Source organism: Durio zibethinus, chromosome 24 (assembly GCF_047325235.1).
Source record: "Durio zibethinus cultivar Kanyao isolate XHJ-2024 chromosome 24, ASM4732523v1, whole genome shotgun sequence".
Classification (NCBI taxonomy): Eukaryota; Viridiplantae; Streptophyta; class Magnoliopsida; order Malvales; family Malvaceae; genus Durio; species Durio zibethinus.
In genome coordinates, this window is record NC_143185.1 from 3,324,806 (window position 1) to 3,343,887 (window position 19,082).

The 19,082-nt window shown below is 28.1% G+C and overlaps 1 pseudogene across 1 annotated transcript; it reads right to left on the reverse strand.

Annotated features, from left to right (window-relative positions):
• Nucleotides 1-14,105: 14,105 nt before the first annotated feature.
• On the reverse strand, nt 14,106-17,504 carry LOC111315971 (uncharacterized; annotated as a pseudogene). Its single transcript, XR_016333101.1, has 2 exons — nt 15,340-17,504; nt 14,106-14,671 (listed from the first exon to the last, which is right to left on the reverse strand). The product of XR_016333101.1 is annotated as an uncharacterized LOC111315971 (transcript).
• Between the last annotated feature and the right edge of the window lie 1,578 nt (nt 17,505-19,082).

Consider the following 19,082-nt stretch of genomic DNA (forward strand, 5'->3'; position numbering starts at 1 on the left):
ATTAATATTATACTGAAATGAAAACAATAGACCCAAACAAAATAAGTGTCTACAAAAGTTAATAGCATTTTAACTTGAGGTAATCGATCATTTGCTTAATATATTGATAGAGTATTAAATTTTTAATTTTAATAATTAAAATTTTAAATTTTAACAACTTCAAATATATAAGAAAAATTAAGCCATCATATAAAAAAAATTTTGCCAAGAGTTTTTTTTTTGGTCGTCGAAGACAATTAATTAATTAATTAAACTACATGGGTTAGATTTTTCTTTTTTCTTTTTATTATGCAGAGAATACTATAATTCTAAATTAGGTACCACTCAAGTTTTAGTTCAAATGATGTCTAGTAGCTTTTCATTAAGAATAAAAAGAAGATAAGATTTGAGTTTTAACTTTACAAGAAAGCAATCAAGTTATTGCAACTATAGGATTATAAAAATATCCATAATAAAACAAAGTGATTATCCTCAAGCTTCTATCAAAGTTCGGCCCCTTGCATGATTGAGCAATTTAATGGCATGATGCTAGCTATAAAGTAGGAGTAATAGCTTAAACAATTACAATTTGGTTATTCTGTGTTTTATTGACTTATATCGGTTATTATTGACCCCTACTTTAACAACATGATTTTTTCTATTAAAAATATTATCGTCTGACAATCAAATTTAATCTTCAATTGCCCGTTATTTTGTTTTGTTATGTGACTGATCCCAAAAACAAAAATAAACCATTAGGAGTCGTAATTTAAAAATTAAAAAAAAATTATAAGTATTAATATTTTAACTTTAAAATTAATAATATTTATTTTTTAAAAAATGATTATATAAATTAATTGAATTAAAATTTAGTCGTTAAAGATTCCTTTTATTTCTTCTTCAACAAACATATAGCTTTTATGAGGGATTTTATTTCTAAATTGTGGATTCTACTCTTAAGTATGATGATGTATGTGTACCATTGAGCAATGCAATTTAAATGAGTAATATAATTTATTAATAATTATAATATATATTTTTTTCAAAATAATTTAATAAATTAATTAAAATAAAATAGTTCGAAAACGTTATTAGAAAATTAGAGTGGCCTAATTATAGAATATTGGTATTAGTGAATGACTTTCACGTGTGTTTCCACACTGGGAACATGATTATCCTTATGAGATTAATTTTCACGTATAAAGAGAGTGCATGGAAGCTTAGATTGAAAGATTTGTACCCCTTTGCGTAGGCAATGGTTGGCAAATCAAGGTTAAGGAACAGACAGGAAGGCTTCTCACCGAGGCCAATTTTTGGGGGATTCAACTAATTTGGACTTCCTATTTGGCCATTTGACCAAAGGATCTTCACCTATTTATTTAAAGTTGTATCATTCTATCTCTCTAGCAGCCAATATTGGTTAGCAAATTTAAGCATGAGATATTAAAATTTAGCTCAATTAATTTATATAATTATTTTTAAAATATAGCATCAAAAATTTAAAATTTAAATTTAATACTTGTAATTCTTCTTTTATCTTCAAGCTTCAATATATATATATATATATATATATATATATAAAGCTTAAATAGGAAGACAGTTACTTTAAATTAAGTACAGTACTCTCGGCCTCCCATTATCATTATTAGCACATGATATACATTTTTCTTATGACTTTGATCAAGTAAACACAATCATAATTGAATGTACAAATGCTTGGAGCTACAACCCAAAAATGTTAAAATTATCAGTTTTTTTATAGAAAAAATTAACAGTTTTTTAGAGCCGATTAAACATAATAAAAAACGATCCTAAAGTTTTAATGAATCATATCAGTGTCATTTATTAGAGGTATTGTTCGATAAAATAGCATTGTTCTCGTGTTTGAGCTAATTTCTCTTTTGATTATTCACATTCGAATCATTTGAGAGTTTAGAAGAAAATATTTTTTATGAATTCAATAAATCTAATATAAATAAGTCTGTTTGCACCGATTAAAAAGGACCTATTGAACAAAGCTTAAAAACTCTACCATTAAATATATATATATATATATTCAAATGATTTTTGTTTTCAGTGATTAATTTAAAAAAAAAAAAAAGAAAAATTGGTAGGAGATGATTGCTTGACGTTTGAAACCAGGATGTTGTATTACCAAAAAGGGTGTGAATTTGAGAAATTATATGTTCCAAAGTTCCCAAAATCAAGGAGATTAACTCATGTCACTTCTTTTTTTAATGACCTGATTCAAGGTGGCTGGCTTCCTTACCATCAGTTAATAATATTATCAAAGGCCTATAATTTTTAGATGCAAATTTTAATAATTTTGTATTTAATTATTGGTTAAAATTAAGCAAAATCTATTGAAATTGATATAGAAAATTGTTTTTTTTTTCTATTAAAGTTGAGTAAAAGTTTTCATATTTTCCCTTTCATTCTTTGAGCATAAATATCATGCATGAATAATGATCTCAACTTACATCATTGGTCTTACCAGTAATTCAAGTAGTTGAACTGCTAATCTCTTACAGTTCGGTGAACTGTCTGGTTTTAATCTCATAGCTGAACTGTTTGCCTAATGTTTCCATAATCATAATCTTAACTACTTTTAATCATAATCTTAACTACTTTCTAGATTTATTTAAAAAAAAAAAAACTAGAAAAAAAAACCCAATATATCTATATCTCTATCAGGGAAAATTTGGCTATAATTTAACTTCAGACTATTCCAATTTGTATAAAGAATTATCATCCCAAGAAGCATACGGTAAATCCCTTCTATGGGTTAATAAATAAATTCTTAATGATTCTAAGTATTTAATTCATTGACAGATATATTTATGTATGTATGTATCTTTTATTCAAATATTTGGATTTTTGGTACAAGAAGGATTGCAACTTCGTAAAGAGATTATAAGTATTGGAATTTAAATGATTTGTTGAATGTTATCTCTTAAAGATAATTGTATAAATCAACTGAACTAAAATCTCCTATTCTTAAAAAGAAACAAAAATAAAAAAGGAAAGAGTTTACTCCCAGAAAATGAGGTGTTTAGGGGATGTTCTGTCCATAGTCCAAGGCCAAATATTTAGAATGATGTGTTTTCAAGAGGGGCCAGGTGGGATACCTTATTGGCATTATATGGCAGGTGACATTTCATGTGTGACAGGGGACAAGGAAAGGAACAGAAAGAGTAGCTTTTGGATCAAGTATATCAGAATTAATATATTTCCTCGAAAGGGGTCACAGAGGATTTCTCAGAGAATCTCATGGATTAATTTGAATATAAATTAACATATTGTGTTGGTAGTTGGTCCAGCCTTGTGTATAGGTAACAAAAAACTATTCAACCAAAGATTACTTTAAGTATAATACTGAAGGTTGCTTGGTCATCTTGTCTTTGATTTTTTATGATAAATTGAAGCTGAAGAGTGTGTGAAAACAATTTGATGTTTTTTTTTGGCCAATAAACCAATTTGGTGTTGAAAACCCAAAAAACGGCTGAATCCATAGTCATATTCAGATCATTAACTTAGATTGAAAAAGCTACATATGGGGTTGAGAATGAAAGGGAGTTCAATTCGATTAAAATTCTCACTGGCTTGACTTGAGTTTCCTAGAAAATCCATTCTTTAGAGAGCTCAGCTTGTCTCAACTTAAGCTCAACTTCTCACCAAAGTCATCGTAATTTTCACGGAAACACACTCTCCCTGAAAGGGGGGCCTAAGCTCCGGAGGCAGAACCCTTCTCTGGGAGCATATAATGGCTTTGAAACAAGTGAACTAAACTAGTAAACTTGGTTCTCTCTTCGAGTTCATGTCCCAGAACCGCTTCAGAGTCTAAGCTCCAACTGTTGCTTCAGTAGAATTGACCATCGCCTATTATTTTCAGTTTCTACAAATTTTATCATCTACTTGTTGCCTCTTGACAGTCTTTGGAAAAGAGTAAGAGTAACATGGATGAGAAAAATGATGTTGATAAGGTTGAAGATGTGATGTTGCCCGGTTTTCGATTTCATCCAACAGATGAGGAGCTTGTCGGATTTTTTCTCAAGAGAAAGATTCAGCATATACCTTTGCCGATTGAGCTGATTAAGCAAGTTGACATATATAAGCATGAACCCTGGGATCTTCCAAGTGAGTTTTCATCATTTCCATACTCTCTTACATAAATAAATGGTCAGAATTTGGCTTTACTTTCCTTCTATGGTGATTCACTTCAGCCAAATAAAGTATATACATCTTTTGTTTGGCTTCCAAGAAACATAAGAACTTTCTTTTCATTTCTTAGTGGTAGAATAGTATTGTCTAATATTATCAGGTAAGATGTTCATAAATTAAATACCTCTCCATGTTTGGCAGATTCTCTTATACGAGGATAAGCAGAGATGTAAACTAATTAAACATAAATAAATTTTGTTATGCTTGAGATATAATCGTTTAATTAACAAACTCTAAAATATTGTTTGTGATCATCTATTAATAATAAACGAATAGAAATCAAGTTTATTTAAGAATAAACAATAAAATATAAATATTTTTTTAACATTTGCAAATAAAAAGTTAACAATTAAAGCATACAAAAAATAAATATTATTTAAATAAATAATTATCAGTTAATATGATTTAATTTAAACTTATTTTAAAATATTTATTAAACCAATAAATATTGGAAAAAAAAAAGTCACCGAAGAAGCAGGTTAAGTATTCCAGTGATCTTTATGAGTTTATGTACTGTGTTCATTCTTAGCTTAAGATGTTTTAAAATTTGGAATTATCATTTGGGACTTTTTTTTTTTTTTTGGACATCCAAATTCATTCCTCATTAATTTCCACTTATGTCAAACTTGATCATGCTTTTTCATTTTTTTGTTCCTTTGTAGCCTTAACTGTTCTCACTAGGTTTTTTATTGCTTAAGTTTTCTTACCTTTTAATTTAAGTACAAAGGATTAGATCCATCTACTTTGAATCAAACAATTCATGGATCATTAACTCCACACACTTGCTTTAATTAATTAAATCAAATGAATGACAAACTCTACACACTTGACTTAGATAAGTTAGAGATAAATTTTCATTTCGATAACTTGACCCGCATCCATCCGTTATCACACTACTTCAAACTCTGCTCAAATTTTGATTAATTTAAAGATAAGGAAGTTTTCATTGCCCACTGAGGCATCACTTAAACTCGTTTGGCCATATTATTTGGACTGCCCCCGGTAAATTTTGGTAATTGGCATTATGGTCACTCCAAGTAAGGAGATCTTCTACATGATTTAGGGGAGCTTGTGTCGGTCAGCATACCACATTACTTTGAAGAGGGCAAAGGATACAATGATATGAAATGACGACCTTAACATGAGACCAATTAATATTATATCTATTTTTATTAGACTTATTCTATGAATTATATCATATATAGAAATCAAAATTATAAGATATCATATTAATTTGAAATTTTACATGTATGACGGATATGAATAAGTTGTTAAATATAATGTTTATAAATAAGTTTTGTTTATAAAAATATTAATTTTATATAAAGTTATAAAAAGTGTAAAATAATGTGTTTTGTACCAATGTAAAAAAAAATCCCTCCTTGTTTGCATATATATATATATATATATATATAAACAATATACTAATAGAAATAATATGTTTATAAAATTATAAAATAAAAATATTTCTATGACAATATTAAACTTTAAAAAACACAAGACTTTCAATTACTCAAACTTTCTTAATTCTTCTTTTTCTTTTTCTATTTTTTTATTCTTTTAGTAATTAAAAACTGAAATAAAAAGGTATAAACAAATCAATCATTTAGTAACATATTTTTTGATCAAAGCAAGAAAATAAATATACTTTTAAAATAATAAAATTGACCTATGAGATTAGAAGTTATGGTTTTTTTAAACATTTTATAAAGTGGTTCCAATTTTATTTTTTAAAGATTATAAGATGAGATAGAGATCTAAAGTAAAATTAAAAGTGAAAACATTATACAAAAAAAAATTATAGTAAGCTTAAAAAAGAAAAGGAAAAACACATGTATGCTTAATATTTTGTTGAAGATTTAGAGTCCTGCTAAAAAAACTAAAAAGTTAATTTAACTTTTATTAATTTCATATGATTATAATTTAAAGCTTATAATAGATCTCTTGATTTTATAGGTTTGAAAGTAATTATTGGTGGGTGCAATAAATAGACAAATAGTAATATGATTTTGATCCCTCTAAAATTAATGTATATAATTAAATATAAAACCATAAAAATTAATCATCTTAATTTTGAGAAATTATTTTATATATATATATACACACACACATTTAAGGGTTTCTAAAATTTTTTGGGGCCAAGGCCCTTTCTGGCCTTAATAACCATCCGCCTATGGTGATATGAGTTTGATATGATCAAAGGACCACATATATTTGGCTAGGCCAAAGGTTTATTATTATTATTATTTAAGTTTATATTTGATGTATTATATTATAATTATATAAATATCATCTTATTACGTGATATTATTTTATTAATGAGTAAATATGAAGTTTTTATTTCAAAGTGATCAAATATGGCTTAGTTAAATCAAGTAACTCCAGAGTGAAATTGGGAAAAAACAATTAGGAGAATAAAGAGATTGATTTTTGACAAATCTGCATGAATTACCTGCGTATTCAAAATTTTCTAATTATTTGATTATAGGATTAAACAATGAGAGTTGACAATAACCATAACGAAATTAGTTAATTAGCAGCTTTCAACGGGACAAGTTTCACTTTGACCACCAATATGTATTTGATGGTTCACAAGTTGCAACAAAGTAATCATTTGGAGAGGAACCCCTAAGGATGTTTGGGAAGAAAGAAACTCTTTGCACATTTCTTCCATCATTGGTCGGGACAATAAATGTTATATATAAAGTGACAATATTATAGCAATAAGTGCAGGAATGAAAATTATGAACAATAAATGTTGCAGATAAATAAAAACATAAAACAGGGCATTCTTTCTTTTTGAATGATACTAAGGCGATTGGCTTGAAATTAAATTTACTGTACAAAAGTTTCTTCAACTTTGATGATATTTGTCCTCACCTCTTTTTCTTAGCTTATTTTTTTTAATTTGTAAAACCGTTCATCCCATAGCAATTAGTTTGGTTTTGATTTCATTAATCTACAATCGATAATTTAATCTTGATCACTAAATTGTTAATTTAGGTGATTAATTGTTTAGCATACTGTAAACATCCATATTAGTTTGAGGTTCTTCAATATTTAAGATTTCAATTTAAAATTTTTAATTAACCTCCAATCTTAGCCCATTTAAAATTTTGTGATGCAAATGAGCTTTGAACTACAATCATTTGGACTAGAGTTCAGTTTGGATTAGGTGTGGAGGCCCATTTTGATATGGACCATTTTTCTCTTGCTTCAATTTGTTTTCTATTTTTGTTATTTTATTTTATTATATTGACAAAAAAAAAAGATAAAGATAAAATAAATAAGGAGAAATAAAAAATCAAATTAAAAAGGGTAATCAGAAGAGGGATATCAATATCAAAACTCTTGAAAGTCTGCAAAAGAAAATTTAAAGTCGGATTAAACTTGTTTGAAAAAAATTTTGGATTAACAGATAAAATTTTTAAATACAAAATTTAAATTATAGAATCTTTATCTCAACCGATATTCAGCCCCGATATACCCCAGCATTATTAACATCATCACACAAAGAAAACAGAAAGAGCAATAGATACGTAAAAAGCAAAAATTCCAAAAAAATTTTTTAGTGGTCGGGCAATTTTTCTTTTGGTAGGAATTTTGAGTTTTGGTTTAAGTTCTAAGTGTTCTTAAATTGATTTTGAGAAAATTGATAAGATATTTGAGATTCAAGGGGTTTGAGGGAATTTTCCTCTAAATTTTCTGGTATTGGCACAACGGCTGGAGGTGGCATGTGAAGGACGGCACAGTAAACATTCACTGGATTTTGTGACTTAGTTCTTTGGGTTTCAGAGAAAAGTCAGAAAGTTTAAGAGCACAGAGAGAGAGAGAGAAAAAACTAAAATTAATAGCATTTTAGATATTCAAAACAAGCTTAACGGCATCGTTTGGAGAATAACAAGATCTATATGTATCCATTTTCGTACTGTTGCACATGTTTTACTCTTTTTGTTTTGTTTTGTTGTTTTTATTTCATTTGTTTTATTTTATTATTAGGTTTTTTATTTAGTTTAATTCATTAACTTGAATTTCTAAATTAGAATAGATTTTGAATTACTTAATAATATAATAAATAAAAATAAAAAGTATTAGGTTAGCCAAAAATAAATAATTAAATGTAATTTTTATGAAACTTTGTAAATTAATGATAAATTATCCAATGATCAAATTCTAATAAAGGCAAGAATGGTATGTTGTAGAAATTTTTAGATGATAAGTTTTCTCTCAAATTTTTCAGAAAGTGGACAGTTTTAGTTTAAAATTTTGATAAAAGCAATTGGCATTTTTTAAAATTAATAAATAAGAATTAAAAATCAAATAAAAATTTTAAAAATTTTTTGAAAATAAATATAAATTATCCCATGATGAAATTCTAAGAAAGTTAGGAATAGTTGATTTTTTAAAAATATTTAGGTAAGAAATTTTTACCTAAATTCTTCAAAATGATGAAAAATTTAGTTGAAAATTTCAATAAAAATAATATACTTTATTTTCAAATAAAAATAATAAATCAAAGAATCAAACTAAAAACTTTAAATTTTACAAATAAATCATAATTATCCCAATGATGAAATTCTAAAAATTAAGAGTGGTTGATTTATTAAAACTTTCTAGATGACAAGTTTTCTTTTAAAATTTTCAGAATGGTTAAATTTAGATGAAATTTTCAATAAAAAATAATTTACATTTACTTTCAAATAAAAAAGGTAAAAATGTAAATTTCAGAAATGAATGGAAATTGTTCTGATGATGGAATTCTAAACTAAAAAATGGTTGATTTTTTAGAAATTTTTAAGTAAAAAGTTTTTTTTTTTTAATTCTCTAGAATTGTTGAAAAATTTAATGAAAATTTTAATAAAAAATAAATTACATTAATTTTCAAATCAAGGATGGAAAGAAAAACTGTAATTTTCGAAAATAAATAGGGATTATTTTGATGATGAAATTTTAAAATATCAAGAATTGTTATTTTTTCAGAAATTTTTAAGTGAGATATTTTCTCTTAAATATTTTTTGAATGATGGAAAATTTAACTAAAAGTTTAGAAGTGATAATTGACATCTGTTTTTAACTAATAAGTGACTAACAAAAACAATAATAAAAAATTTAAAAAAAAAATGAAAATTATCTAATGATGAAATTACAAGAAATAAAAAATGGTTGATTTCTTAAAAACCTTTTAGGTGAGAAGGTCTTATAGATAAAAATTTCAGCATTAACAATTGACATTTATTTTCAAGAGAATGAAAAATAAGAGTCCTAGAATTAAACCTTCCTCATAAATTACTTAATAAATTCAATAATAAAGCTTTTTAAAATGAATAAATTTATTGTTTAAATATTTTTAAGGTGAAGAAATATTTTAAGAATTTCACATAATGATAGGGAAGACTTAAAACTCTTCCGATATGTAAAGGATAAAATTAAGGATAAACTCGACATATACTTTTGTGATATTTGAGTTTTCCATTTACACCCTTGTCGAATTTTTTTCCCACTTTAGTTAAGTGGTTGGCTATCATTACCAAAAAGAGTTGCTATGTTAAATAGATGAGAAAAAAAAGTAATACGCTTAGTATCAACTCAAAATTTCAAATTCATCCATACCATTAAAAAAAATCTTAAAATCTTCATTTATTTCTCATCAAACTCAATCCCTACTACCTGAACCCCTTTACCTACACCCTCTGGCGTGATTCCTTTCACCCCATCAACCTTACAAAAATACATAGTTCCAATTAATCAAAGCCACTTATAACAGAAAAAGATACAAATGAAAAATCCAATTTTTCCCACCTTGAGAAATCTAAAATAAACGTAGTATTTGAGGGTGTAAATTTACAGAATTTTTGATGAACCATTCATGAATTTGTTCGGTCTCTGTTCGTTTATTAAGCTTAATAAACAATCTTGAACAACACTTTTATATTTGTTTATTAAACAAATTAAACATAAACAGATGTCTATTTGGTTTGCTTATGTTCATAAATAAGCTCTTTTAAAATTTGTTTAAAATCTGTTCGTTTATTGTTCATTTTCTATTTGTTTATAGTAATAATAATATTAACAAAATTACATTTTTATCTTTTACTTTAATCATATTTTAAGATTTATTTATATTCATTTAAAGTTTGTTTGTTTAAATTTATTGGATAAGCTATTCATGAGCAAGTTCGCTAAAAAACTCAATAAGAGCTCATGTAATCTTTTTCAAGTTAATACTTTTAAACTTTAATAACTTTTAACTAAGTTAAAAACACAACTTAATGTTGCATCATTAATAAGTATATACTACATATATTAAAATCAATCATAAATTTTATAAAAATTATTATTGTAGATTAAATTTTGATAGACCCAAAAAGTGACCATTAGTGATAAAAATGAGACTTAGTTACTCAACATCTCACATCAAAAGAACAAGTGAAAGTGAAGGGCAATGGTCTATATAAAAATAAGGCTTCCCATCTCCGCCCTTCTTTTCAAGTCCATAGTCAATCATGCGCTAGACTGACATGAAGTGAGTTAGCCTAGACATTGTCTTGTTGTTGGCTTTAAGATCGGTTAAAGATTTTGGGCATAACCTCCAACCTCCCAACTGAGTTTGAGCAAAGATTTTTTAGTTCACGAAAAAACTTGGCTTCTTAATTTCGAGATTTAGATGAGCCAGACATAAACGAATTTGGTTTGGCTTGCTTACAGTTATAGTTGTTTGGTTTATTGTTCATATTTGTTCGTTTAATATTTGTGAATGAGCTTGAACGTCAATATCTCACCAACTGAATTTAGAGGAATTTTTTTCTCAAGCCTAAACACTTTTTAAAATAAATGAACAACTCATAAACATATGTTCATTCGTTTATATTCAGTTCATTTACAGCTCTAATAGTAAGTTTTCAACTTCGATAATACAAGTATATAAACTGTAAGAATTTAAACTCATAGACATATTCATTCGTTTATATTCAGTTCATTTACAGCTCTAATAGTAAGTTTTCAACTTCGATAATACAAGTATATAAACTGTAAGAATTCCATGTTTTATTTCCAAACATGTAGACACTTCATGTTATCTAAGAATTTTTTCAGCATCAAAATGAGTTTTATTTTTTTGAAAATTTTTGAGATTTTTTAGGATTTTTTTGGGTTTCTGAGTGAATTTTCCAACAAGGTTCATAGTGGTTAGAGGTTTGCACAATGACTAGATTATGGGTTTTTTAATATTTATGGGGAATATTTGAATTTTTCGACATTATTTGAATTTTTTGATGTCAAATTTTGGGTTTTTTGGCTGGTTTTTGGAACTTGTTGGGTTTTTTGGTGGGTTGTTTAGAGAGAATAAAGGCTAAAGAGAGGAGGAAAGCAATTTTGAGGAAAAAGGCTGAATCTTAACTTTTATGCCAAGGTTGAACAACATTGTTTGGAGGGGGTAGATCCGCATCTTGACCCGAAGCAAATCTATACATCAAACCGCTTTTGACCTAACTCAAATTGTAGATTTCCAATTTTCTTTTTCTTTTTTATTTTTTATTTTTTTTATTTTGTGGTTTTTATTTTCTGTTTTTTTATTATTTTGTTTTTGTTTTTTATTTTTTTATTTATTATTTTTAATTGTTATTGAGTTAAAAGTGATGAGGAAGAGAAAAAAAATTGGTAGGATTTTTATAGTTTATTTATTTGCATGATTTATATTATGATAGTTATATGCATGATTTTTATTTTATTTAATTGTATGAATTTATTATGATATTTTTGCATGAATGATTCTAATGTATATTTGCATGATATTTTCCATCGATTTAATTTATTTGTATGATTTATTACATAATAATGCATGGATTTTTATTACAATGATTTGCTTGCATAATATTTTTGCATTATTTTTTTATATTTATTTCATGATATCCTTAAATGATTTTGGTATGATTTTTACTATAATACTTTGGCATGATTTTTATTAAGATATTTGCATGATTTATTTGCATATTTTGATTGTGATATTATTACATGAACTTTTTATAGAATTTTGTATGACAACATTTTGTAAATAAATGAAAGGAATTGAAATTTGAATTTTAATAAAATATTTAATAAATCCAATGATGAAACCTCTTCAAGTGAATAACGAGTTTATTTTGAATATTCTTGAGATGAAAGAAATTTTTTTTTAGTGAAAGTCTAAAAACTTTTTTTCATTATTTAAATATCAAAATTTATGAAAAAATAATTTTTGATTATAAGGCTTAAAAAATATAATATATAATTAATTCAGAACAAATTTTGAGAGTTGTAGGGTGTTAAAATCTTCTTTACACTTAACTGACTTCAAACTTAATTTTGTTGATATAAACCATAACTCTTTTTTTTTAGAAACCCTTATTTTAAGGTTAAGACAACTTTAAAAAAGATAAATTCACATAGTTGGACAATCACACCTAAATAAAAAAAATAAGTGATGATGTTATATTTGTATAGCTAATAGATTGGTTCTTGAAATTAAACATTATGACAAAGCATCCATTTTGGGGAAAAGGAAAAACATGAAAGAAATAAATAACAAATACTTACAGTTAGTGATGCAATTCAATGAATTAGACTTACTGAATGAAAAAGGGAGACTTATTAATCTTTTTCATGTGCAAAAAACAAGGAATAGAACACTTCAATAACCTTTAAATATAAGCAAAAACATATAACTGAGAAAGAAAAACCAAAATCCAACAAAAACTCAAAACAGGTTCTGAAAATTATTACCAAAACATACCATTAATTTAATATTCAAAGAAGCAATGAATTCGATTTTAGTATCTTCACTTGGAGGAGGTAGTGGGTCGAGAACTGAGACCATGTCAAGAGCTTATTTTAAAACAAAACTTCTTTTCTTTTGAGGATGCCGGTTAACTTTTATAAGAAAAGAAAATCCTTTTCGTAGATTGAGAAAGAAATTTAAAATTAAAATGAAGCTGAAGGGTTTAGCTTGAGGATATTTTTAGAATTGCATAAAAATTTAAATCAAATTTGACACGATTACCCTTTTTTGATAATGGATGTCAATCACAAGGTTATAAGTGTGAAAAAAAATTTTAAGGGTTTAAGTGAAAAAGTTTAATACCACAGGGGATATATGTGGATTTTACCCTGAAATTAAAATATGTAAAATTAAAAAATAGAAAAACCATTTAGTCAATACAATTTTAGGATGATTTAAAATTTGCCTTTTCTGACCTTCGTAATTCAAGGATGAAGACCCTGAATTTGCCTTGGCTTCAAATCCTTATATAGTATGAGGATGTTGATCCTCGATCATGCCAATGAGTCAGTCTTTTGTGGAACAATTTAAAGACGTGTGTTTCGGGAGTCTTAAGTCTTTTTTCTATCTTTCTTGGAAGTGGTGTATCTTTCAAACAGAATAGGCCCATGCAAGGAATCAGATTAACATATCCCGTACAGTTTTGCTTTTACCGCAGTCTTTGCTTCAAATGGATTTTTTTTATTTTGCCATCCTTCGTTGCAAAACTTTCTGCGAAATTTCTCATGTTTTATAGTCTCTGTCTGCAAGACTCATTCTCTAGTAACTACAATTCCAGAATGCATTTTCGCTGCGTACATCCAAATGAGGTTGAATTTTCTACAGAGACACGGAAATCTCAGTCCTCTGGCAATGGCTGTGTGGTATATTTTCCGAAGGTAGACTCAGGAAAGCATTTTATTTTAAAAAAGAAAGGATGGCAAGGGATTTGATGGAGAATAAACATACCTACACAAAATTAAAATGATCGAATTTAATTACTTAATTTTTTTATCTAATTTTAACAACTAGATATCAAAAAATAAATAAATATATTAGATAACATCAAATAACAACCGTAATTATAGAAAATCTATCTTTAAGACCTGAGACCTGCATTAAGTTCATTTATGTCATAGAATATAACAACCAGTAATTTTGAACAAAATAAATTCAAGCAAGGGAAACAGAAAGAGCAAGCCAGTTGCTGGTTTCTAATTATTTCTCTTTGAGGCACATTCTTGTGTTGTGTCACAATGAATTACAAATGAAATTAGTTAATAAGCAGCTTTAATTAAGCATGACAAGTTTCTTTCTTGCCTCCAATATGCATTTCATGGTTCACAAGTTGTGACAAAGTAATCATTCGGAGAGGAATCCCCAGGGATTTTTGGGAAGAAACAAACTCTTTGGACACTTCTTCCATCATTGGACGGGACTTTGGTTGCGGATTTAGGCATGCCAATGCCAGTGTAGCAGCCTGAACAATATTCTGTGCAACCAGTTGGCTTGTTGGGGGTGGTAGACGTTTGTCTAACACATCAATTAACTTGGTATTTTGCACAGAAGATGGTGATGACAAGAGATCTCCAGGATGCTTTCCCATTAATATTTCCAATGCCAAAATTCCAAAGCTATACACATCACATTTTTCAGTCACAACCATTGTGTAGGCAACTTCTGCATACACAAATTACATGCAAGAAAAATTATAACATAACATAAGATAATAAAAAATTAATTCACAATAATATTTTACTTATTATTTACAATTAATTACGATTGAATATTTACTATTAAGTCCAAAAAAATTTCATCCTTTTAATCTTAGGTGCTTCATATACTTTTTGAGGATGTGCTTACAAATTAATTTTTTTTAATTATATGGCTAGAAAATTAGAGCTAAATTATATAATTTTTTAATAATTAATTAATGGCGTGTTTTAATTGATGATTAAATATTTAACCTATACAATTTTTTACTAATGTAACTAATCAAGCAATAATTACTTTTTTTTTTTATAATGTTACATATATCACGATCATAATCAAATAAATCTGTTTGATTATGTTATTGGTAAAAAAGAGTCTGGGAATTTTTTTATTAAATTGCCTTGTGGTTTTTATATTTAAAATTGCATTTTAGACGTAAAATTTATTATACATTAATGTTGTTCATGAAAATATAGTTATTAGATGTTTATTAAATGAGGATTAATAATCATGATCCACAAACTTAACATGCTACTTATTAATGCAAGTGTAACAATTAATTACTGTTAATTATTTGTTCAATTATAAATTTATATTGAAGCCAATATAGTATAAGGTGAAAAAAAAAAAATTACCTGGGGCTATATAGCCATATGTACCGGCAAGAACAGTCAGATTCGATGAATCAAGATGTAGCATTCTAGCAGTTCCAAAATCAGCCACAAAAGCCTCCAAGCTTGAGTTTAGCAGAATATTTTTACTTGAAATGTCTCGATGAACAATTGGAGGGGTGCAATCATGATGCAAGTAAGACAAGGCATGAGCAACGGATTTGATGATCTCAACTCTTTTTATCCAATCCAACTCTACAGCTTCATCATCATTACTTAGGACCCAGAACAAGCTTCCTCTTTCCATGTATTCATATATCAGAAACATGCACCGCCGGTGTAGACAATATCCGTAAAGTTTCACAATATTTCGATGTCGAATTTCGGACAAAATTTTCACCTCATTCCTGAAACTCTTATCGAAACCCGGATCCTCAGCTTCAAGGCGATGAAGTTTTTTTAAAGCAACTATTTTACCACAAGGTAGTTGTGCCTTGTAAACACATCCATAACCCCCCGTTCCAATGCAGTATCGAATATCAAAATCTTCTGTTGCCGCAATAATATCTTCATATGCTATCTTCCCATCGTAGTTCCATATTGAGCAGCACAAATCCCCATTTTTTGTTGTTAGCGGGCCAACTTGGTTTTTCTTGGCCTTAAACCGAACAATAACAGACATCCCAGCAAAAGAAAAACAGAGGATATGACAATAGGGAGTGCTATTTTTATGTAGCAAGGAGTTCGACCGCTCTTGGTCTCTGGGGGACAAGTGTAGCGTGATAAATCCTTATTGCCATCAAACGCCTTGTCATTTATAAAGTAACAGTCGCTATCACCTTTATAAGTAATCAAGGAATTGTTTGTCAACTTAGCAATATAGAAAGGAACAATACCCGAGAGGTTATTGTAACTGACATCCAGTCTTGACAAATTTTTGCAATTACCAAGTTGAACCGGTATGGATCCACTCAATTTATTTTGGGAGAGGTACAAGACCTTGAGTGCTTCTAAATTCCCAACTTCTTTTGGTATAGGACCTTCTAAAAGATTTGAATCGAGGGACAGATATTGCAATTTTGATAAATTACCAATAGAAGAAGGGATTTGGCCAGAGAGGTTATTACCACTGAAAAGTAAATATTTGAGGTTGTTAAGCTTTCCTATTTCTGAAGGAATGGAACCATTAAATCTATTATTATCGATGCTAAAAGTACTGAGATTCTTTAGGTTTTCAACATCTGAAGGGATGGAACCTTCAAGTTGGTTATTTTCAAGGTACAAAGTTGTCAAATTGGTTAATTGGTACATAGCGAAAGGTATGGAACCGACAAGCTCGTTGTTAGAGAAATCCAAATAAATCAAATTTGTTAGATATCCAATTTCAGATGGGATAGATCGATTAATTTTGTTGTTCCAAAGATCCAGAGATTTAAGATAGGTTAATTGACTCAAAGCACAAGGGATTGGACCAGCAAACTGATTCCAACTCAAATTTAAACTAACAAGGTTTTTCAAATTCCCTAGTTGTGGAGGGATGGAACCATTAATGTTATCATTACAGGAAATGTCAAGAAACTCTAGTTGGGTTAAGTTTCCTAGGGAAGAAGGTAACTCACCAGATAACTCACAGGAGGACAAGTTCAGGTACTTCAATGCGGATAGATCACCTATCTGAGGCGGGATATTTCCACCGAGTTTACGATCGCTAAGATCAAGAAGGACAAGATTTGGCAATGAAGAGAAATTCAATTTTCCAAGTCTATCACCAACCTGAATCACGTCAGCAGATGGGTTAATTTTGGTGATGCTTCCTACATTGTTGCATGAAATACCGTGCCACTTGCAACGTTGAGAAGTATCGTTGCTATAGCTACTCCACCAGCCACTCTTTAGCAAAGCCACAGCTTCTGATTCCAGTGAAGTTACTGCTGCTAACAAGGTTGTAGCAAAGGAAAGAAGGATGGTACTGCAGAACACCCCTAGAAAAATGGAATTGGTTAAGGATGAGGCCATGTCTATTTAGCTTGAATATCTGATAAAGGTTCAGTTTATAGCATGTTACGATTTCCAGAGACTAATGAATTTATATGAAGATAGAGTAGTCGAGGTCTTCTTCTACTTTTTGTTAGTCAATTGTTGTCATTGATTGTTATGTAGATGTCATGGAATTATACATATGAATAATAAATTTTCCCAGCAATATGGTGCATAGACTTGCAATACCGTGTTGAGATGACTTGAAGAAGACAAGTATCTTTCCCCGTTGCTAGTTAATCTTTAAAGTATCTTTACCAATCTAAAAGACTCAATCCTCTCTTTGATTTTAGTACTTCAACAATTCTTTTTTTTTTTTCTTTTGTTTTCAGCCATAAAATTAAAATTTTTTTATCTAAAATTAAGATGTAATTTATAATATTAAAAATGATTTTTTATAAAAATTATACTAAATTAAAATTTGAATTGATCAAATCAAATGCAAGTTACACATATTTTTCAAGTTGAGATTAAATGTAAAAAAAAAGCCAAGATATCAAGATTATTTATATTCAAGCGAAACAATTAAAATATCAAATCAAATTCAGTGTGAGAAAATACACCCATCTCATCCCATTGCTATTCCTAATTTTTAAGGCATGCTATCTCTTTTATTTCTTTTATTTTTCTTTTTTTTTTCTCCTTTCCAAGGAAGCAAAAACATGTACCTGTAACAGCCACATTTTCATATGTTTTCCATTGAACAGGAGTACATGTTCATTGACTAGTATTCATTTCAAATGGAAAAGAAAACACGTTGGATCAAATTGGAGAATTTCTGTCTTCCATAGCAGCCAAATAAACAAGATCATTTCACACATTGTAGCATTGTGCTCAGACAAGTGCAAGAAACAGCCACATTTTTCATGTTTTCTATCTCTAAAAGCTGACAGTAAATTAGAAAAGGATCCAATGTGGACTAGTTTTAGACATTGTATCTATTAATTGTCTTCTTTTTTGGATAATTAAAAGTTGTATTAAAATTCAAAAAAACAAAAAAGTAGATTTTAGTCTGCTACATAAAAACATTAGGAGTTCAAGTCTTACCGAAACTAAACAAAACAAAAAATAAAAAAGAAAAACAACCAATTTTCGGAGTCAAAGTCTTTTCTATCTTTCTTTGAAGGGTTGTATCTTTCAAATGAGATAGGCCCATGCATAGGATCATATTAAATGTGATGACTTCTAAGCTTTGAAATGTTCTGTATTCTACGAATAAGTGATAATACACACTACTTCTCAGCAATAGCAAACCTTACGTGTCTTTCACGTCCATTGACTTGCAATTAATGAAAAATAGAATCCATTGAACCAAATTGGAGAATTTTTTCCTTGATGGTATAGACAAAGAACAAATTTTATTTTATTTTTCTCTCACAAAAAAAAGCAAAATTATTTTTCCTGTATTTTGGTGCATGTTCTTCTGCGCTTCCTAACCTTTTATGTTTCCTACTTCTACACTTTAGAAAGAAAGAAAACTGATTACTAAAGGTCTCTCCTTTCATGCTTTCTATGCATTAATTGCAAAGAAAATTCTAAGATTTCTTCCTTTTCCAATTCTCTGTTTTGAATCTCACTTCCTCTCCCCAGGTGGAAAATTTTATGATGGGTATTCAACCTAACATTAACTGAAAATAAGAGGATGGATAATTTATTTTAACAATTATCTAATATACCTTAGCTTTAATTGATTTAATATTAATTATTATAATCATTGAAAAAAGTTTTTT